This window comes from Peromyscus maniculatus, chromosome 3 (assembly GCF_049852395.1).
Source record: "Peromyscus maniculatus bairdii isolate BWxNUB_F1_BW_parent chromosome 3, HU_Pman_BW_mat_3.1, whole genome shotgun sequence".
In the NCBI taxonomy this organism is placed as follows: domain Eukaryota; kingdom Metazoa; phylum Chordata; class Mammalia; order Rodentia; family Cricetidae; genus Peromyscus; species Peromyscus maniculatus.
The window spans coordinates 148,253,112-148,259,111 of NC_134854.1; positions in this window are offsets into that span (position 1 = coordinate 148,253,112).

Sequence of the window (6,000 nt, forward strand, 5' to 3'; positions counted from 1 at the left end):
GATAAACCATGTTTAAGGACAGGCCCCAATGCAGCAGTAGATGGCCAACACAAAACGAACTCAATGATATTTTTGTGAAATTTTTTTTTGGCTTAGTGTTGCTTGATTGGGCACTTTTTTTTCCTGACTGGTCTTTTGCTTGTATATTAGGGTTTCTGATTTTATGTTTTTTTAATTGTTTGTTTTCTAAAGAAAGAGAGGAAGAGGGCAAGGAGTTATATTGGAAAGCATGTGGATAGGCCACAGGTGGCCTCAGAACGCTGCAATTAATTGATAGGTATCAGGTGGAACCAGGAGCAGAATTTTAAAATACTCTGGCATAAAGAAAAATCACCAATTCCTGGCCGCTGAATCTGAATCCTGGCTGTGCAATCAATTCCCACCTCCTTGCCCTGCCCAGAGACTCAGCTGTTCTTCGCCTTCAGTAGCTTAGAATAATTGGACAGTTGGCCCTCTCCTCCAGGCTCCTAAGGCACCCTATGCAGCCAACATAAACAGACCCTGAGGAACCTGCCAGAGTGCGGCCCAAAGGAAACAAACAGAGTTGCAATCTACCTTTGCCCTGGCTGTAAAATCTCGGGAGCAGCCAAGGTGTAGCCATCTTAGGTGAATATCAAGTCGGCGTCTCTGTGGAAATTTTATGGAAGGATTTCTGGCCCTACAGGTTTCCTTATAAGATAAAAGACAAAGGCTTGTAAGGCATCTCTTTCTTCCCTCCTATACCTCCCCCAGTTTTATCTCTTCCTAAAGGAAGAACTGATTATTGCTTCTGATAGGATCCCATGGAATGCACTGATCACAGCTGGCCCTTCATCTCTTCTTGGAAGCTCCAGCAATAGATTCTCTGCTTTTAATTAAGTTCTGGTGAATTTGGACTGAGCTGATCAGAATGTTTTTCATGAGTAACTAAGGCTATGTTACTTCTGCACTCAAGGCAACTGATGACTACCGTGAAGAGACACCATGACCACAGTGACTCTTATAAGGAAAACATTTAATTGGAGTGGCTCTCTTACAGTTTCAGAGGTTCAGTCCATTATCATCATGGTGGGGAGCATGGTGGCATGCAGGCAGACATGGTGCTGGCTACATTTTGATATGTAGGTAACAGGAAATTGACTGAGACACTGAGCAGTATCCTGAGCATAGGAAACCTCAAAGCCTGCTCCCACAGTGACATACTTCTTCCAACAAGGCCATACCTACTACCTACTTGAACAAAGCTGTACCTCCTAATAGTGCCACTCCTATTGGGGGCCATTTTCTTTCAAAGCACCACATTCTACTCCCTGGCTCCCAAAGGCTTATAGCCATATCATAGTTCAAAAATGCATTTAGTCTAACCTCAAAAGTACCCGAAGTCTATAACAGTCTCAAAGTTGTTTCAAAGTCCAAAGTCTCTTCTGAGATAAATGGAAATCTCTTAAATTTAATCCCCCTATAAAATCAAAATCAAAAAGCAGGTCACATATTTCCAATATATAATGACAGAGGATATATATTACTATTCCAAAGTGTAGGGGAGGGAGCAAATTGAGGAAATATTGGACCAAAGCAAGGCCAAAAACCAGCTGGGCAAACTCTAAACTCTGCATCTCAATGTCTGATGTCAAAATGCTCTTCAGATCTCCAACTCCATTCAGCTTTGTTAACTGCAACACAATTCTTTCTCTTGAGCTGATTGCACTCCCTGTTAGCTGCTCTCCTTGGCAGGTATTCCATGACTCTGGCATCTCTAATATCTTGGGCTCTTCAAGGCAATCCAGGCTTCAACTCACAGCTTCATGTAATGGGCTGTCTACTAGGCCTCCATTCAGGAACACCCCTGACATATGCCTGTCCTCAGTGCTTTCCTTAGGCATGGAGGCAAATTCTGTAACTCCTTTCTTCTATTCTTAACTCTAAAGCCAGTCCCACAAGGCCAAAGCTGCCAAGTTCTGCTGCTTACTGGGGCTGAAACATGGCCTGCTCATTTAATTACATCTTTACTAGCTTTATGTTCTTCACTGCCTAAGCTTGGCTGTCCTATAACTTGCTCTGTAGACCAGGCTGGCCTCAAACTCAGAGATCCCTCAGCCTCTGCCTTCCCCATGCTAGGATTAAAGGTGTGCCCCACCCCACCAGGCTCTAAGCCTTTCTTCAGTTCCTTTTCATAAGTTGGAAACTTAGCTGGGTGGGATATTGCCCTGAGGTCACCACTCCCTTTATTCCATTTCTTAATCTGTTTATCTCCTTGAACACAGGACTTAGTTCCATTCTTTTCTCTTTCTTTCTTTCTTTCTTTCCTTTCTTTCCTTTCTTTCTTTCTTTCTTTCTTTCTTTCTTTCTTTCTTTCTTTCTTTCCTTTCTTTTCTTTTCTTTTCTTTTCTTTGGTGTTCCTTTTCTCCTTAAATTTCACATTTTGTAATTTACCTCCCTAATCTTGTTTGTTTTCATTATAAATCTTCATTAGAGTTACCACTAAAAACCATATGAGAGAGTGAGAGAGTCTATACTAGGCTGTTTTGAGATTTCTTCTGCCAGCAGCATAAGCTGAATGAACTCCCGCTCTGAGCAGCAGGTAAGCTGCATCTCTCCTCGAGACGTCGTCGAACTTGTGATTTCTGGGCAGCAGTGCTGTCTCAGCTGGTAAGAGCGCTGGCTGTTCTTCCAGAGACCCAGGTTCAGTTCCCACCACCCACACGGTGGCTCACAACCACCTGTAACTCCAGTTTTAGAGGATCTGATACCCTCCCCTTGCCTCCATGAGTATTAAAACATTCATACAAATAAAACAAAAATCAGTCATGATTTTAAAATAAAAAAAATCATAACCCTTACAGTTTCTAATGTATTCCCAATACATTCAGGTATGAAAGGTAATGGGCCAAACCAGTCTGAACTGGTTCTGAGTATGTGTACAATAAGATAAACTGTGTCCTCAAAGTGATCTTTTAGGGAGAACCCCCATTTAGCATCTCATGACTAAGCACAATTGGGCACGAATATGATTAAAATTAGAAGCATTATGGGAAGGGACATGTGTAGTAAAGGAATGGTTACCTGTCAATCAAAACAGAGCACCTCCCAAACTATTCCTGGTAAGCAACCAAACCCCTCCTTCTCTTGAACTCCATAACTGGCTCCAAGCAACAATTGGGGCCCTTGAGGGCTTTCTAACTCTCACTGTGTGGCTCAGGCTCCCTTGCAGGGTATTCCTTTATGATCCACAGTATGGCTTTGCTTTTGAGTAGAGTTTGTTCACTGCTGTATAATCTTGTGGGCTTTTGTTTCATTTTTGAATAGAGGCTAAGAGCCTGGAAATATCTATGCCACACCTCAGCCACTGGGAACAAATGCATTCCCACCCCTTACCCCTCTCGCTGAGAGAAGATCTCAAGATGCCAACAAGTGCCAGATTCTCTTCTGTCTAGTAGAGACACGACTCAGACACATGCTAATACCTTTAGTAGCTCCTAGATTCTTCTGGAGGTCACCTTACCAATACCCCTACCTCCAGCCCAGGACCTTTGTCAACATCATCCCAGACTGGCAGCCAGATAATGGGTGAATGAACTCAAGGCTTGGGATAAGCTATTCTGAGATGGAAAAAAAATCACGTTCCAGGTTAGAGAAATGCCACTATCATTAACACAGTCTGACTGTGTCCTGCTCAGGCCAAAGAGGTCAGGTGACCTCAGAAATGGTGAAAATGGTATTGAGACTATTTGGGAGGAAGTAAGGCAGGTTATTTAAATTCAGAACACATCTAATTCAAAATAAATTTTTGGAAGTAGAAGTCTTGGGAAATTATGAAGTAGGTCTGGTGGTATGGCATTGTTGAGTAGGAATGAAGTGGGTAGGTTCTGGGTCCAAGACTGCAGAACATTTCCACTCCCTGAACACACCTGTCTCTCTGACGTCAGGCACACACTGAAACTCAGAGGTCCAGACAATGAAGACATGGTCCATCCTGGAAGGAAGGACACAGGAGGGGAGTTACAGAGCCCTGGGAAGGGCTTGGGCATTTAGAGTAAAAATGGTGGATCCTGAGAGCATGCCAAGTGGTCTCGAAGAGTAGAAAGGGCGTGGCTGGAAGACACTTGGGACAAACTCATGGCCTGTCTTACAGGAGCAAGGGTAAGCACAGAGCTGGTTCTCTCAGCAAAGCCATTCCACAGGTACAAGAAGGTCTTGGTGCTAGATAGACATTCTCCTCCATGGGGAAGAAAGGGTAAGGTGGAGGTAAAAAAAATATGGAGACCAGGTCTGGGGAGACAATATCTTTCAGTAAAGTGCTTCTAAGCATTTCAGCTCTCCATCATGCAAGTAAAAAGCTGTAAACCCAGTGCTGGGGAGGCAGAAACATGTGAGCCCCTCACTGAATCAATGAGGTCCCAGGGCACCACAGATAGATCAGTTAAAAGTGCTTGCCACTCAAGCCCGACAGCCCAAGTAGAGGTAAGAGATCCAACTCCTGGAAGTTGTCTTCTTGACTTCAACCTACTCGAATATCTCTGTGCTCCCCCCAATAATAATAAAAATGAAAGTGAAGATTAAAATTATGGCAGAGAAGGACTGAGGAAGACAGACATTGACCTTATATTCACATGACTACATGGCCACATCTACCTGCATGTACATGTATGTAGTGTGTGTGTGTGTGTGTGTGTGTGTGTGTGTGTGTGTGTGTGTATACATGCACACACTGGAAAAAAACAACAACAAAACTAAGACACAGGGCTCTACCAGCTAAAGCTAAGTTGGCTCATATGTTCTGTGAGTTCGCTTTCCTTTGTGGAGATAAACAACTTAAAGGGAGAAAGCAGCAATCCTAATTCAGGGCTTCAGTCCATGTCCTGATTCTTTTTAGAGTTGTGACAAAGCAGAACAACATGGTGGTGACAATATGTTGGAGCAAAGCCACTTAGCTCATGGCATTAGGAAGTGGGGGTGCTTTAAGGCCAAGATATACCCCCAAGAAGACAACTCCAAAGACACATTCCCTGCAACTAGCCCCTGACTTAGTTCCTATCACCTTCTAATAACCTATAACATTATGAAGGAAAAATTAATCCATTGACAATGTATTGGAGTTCATGATCTGACCACGGCCTCAAAGTCCCACCTATGAGCATTGCTGCATTGGGGACCAAATCTATTACATTTGAGTCTGGGGGAACATTTCTGATCCCAGCCATTGTACACATCGCTGTCTGGGAAATTCCTAATGGATGTTTCTATCTGAAAACAAACCCAGAAAAGCAGCTTTCTTTGCTGGGATCATTGCCACCACCCTCCCCCATGCCATGGTTCTATTCACACCCTACTGTACACATAAGTATTCATCTAGAGCCTTTAAACAGGAGGACAGGGGCAACCTTGAGAAGCTGAAGGTAAGAGGAGGCTAGTAGGAGATACGTGTTCAGGTCAGCCCAGACCACACCCAGTCTTCCATGCCTCACTGAGAGTGACCGAGATGCCCCAGCCTGGTGTCCCAAGACCCTAGATGGTTTTTTTTTTTCCATCATAAGCTCCTATGTTAAGGGCTTTTGCATGCATGATTCCGTGTGATATGAAAACAATGCCTCAAGATAAGTTTTCTGCTCCCGTTTGGTTGATAGAGAAATCAAGGCTGTCTCTAGTGTCTTGTCCATGGCTATAGATCGCACTATCTCCCACGAGGAAGCAGCCTCTGGTCTCCTCAATGATGTCAAGACTGGCTCCTTTTCTACCTGTCTCTCCCTTTCCTCTCCTCACTGCCTTCTTCCTGTCTCATGTTTCTTAGAGCAGGCCCTCTGCTCTCTCTGTTAGAGCAGTCCCCAGAGCTAAGAAGTGTGGGATGGAAGTCTTCCCTTTCACCCAGTCAAATCCCAGAGACCCCCAGGAGCAGCACTGAGGGACCCCTGAGGGAGCTGCTGAGGAGGAGCAGGAAGACCCAGTTTCCTCCCCTGAGTGAAGTCTGAGCCAAAGGGTTGTGTGAGTTCTCTAAGAGTTATGGTTCTCCCGGGAACTGGTGGA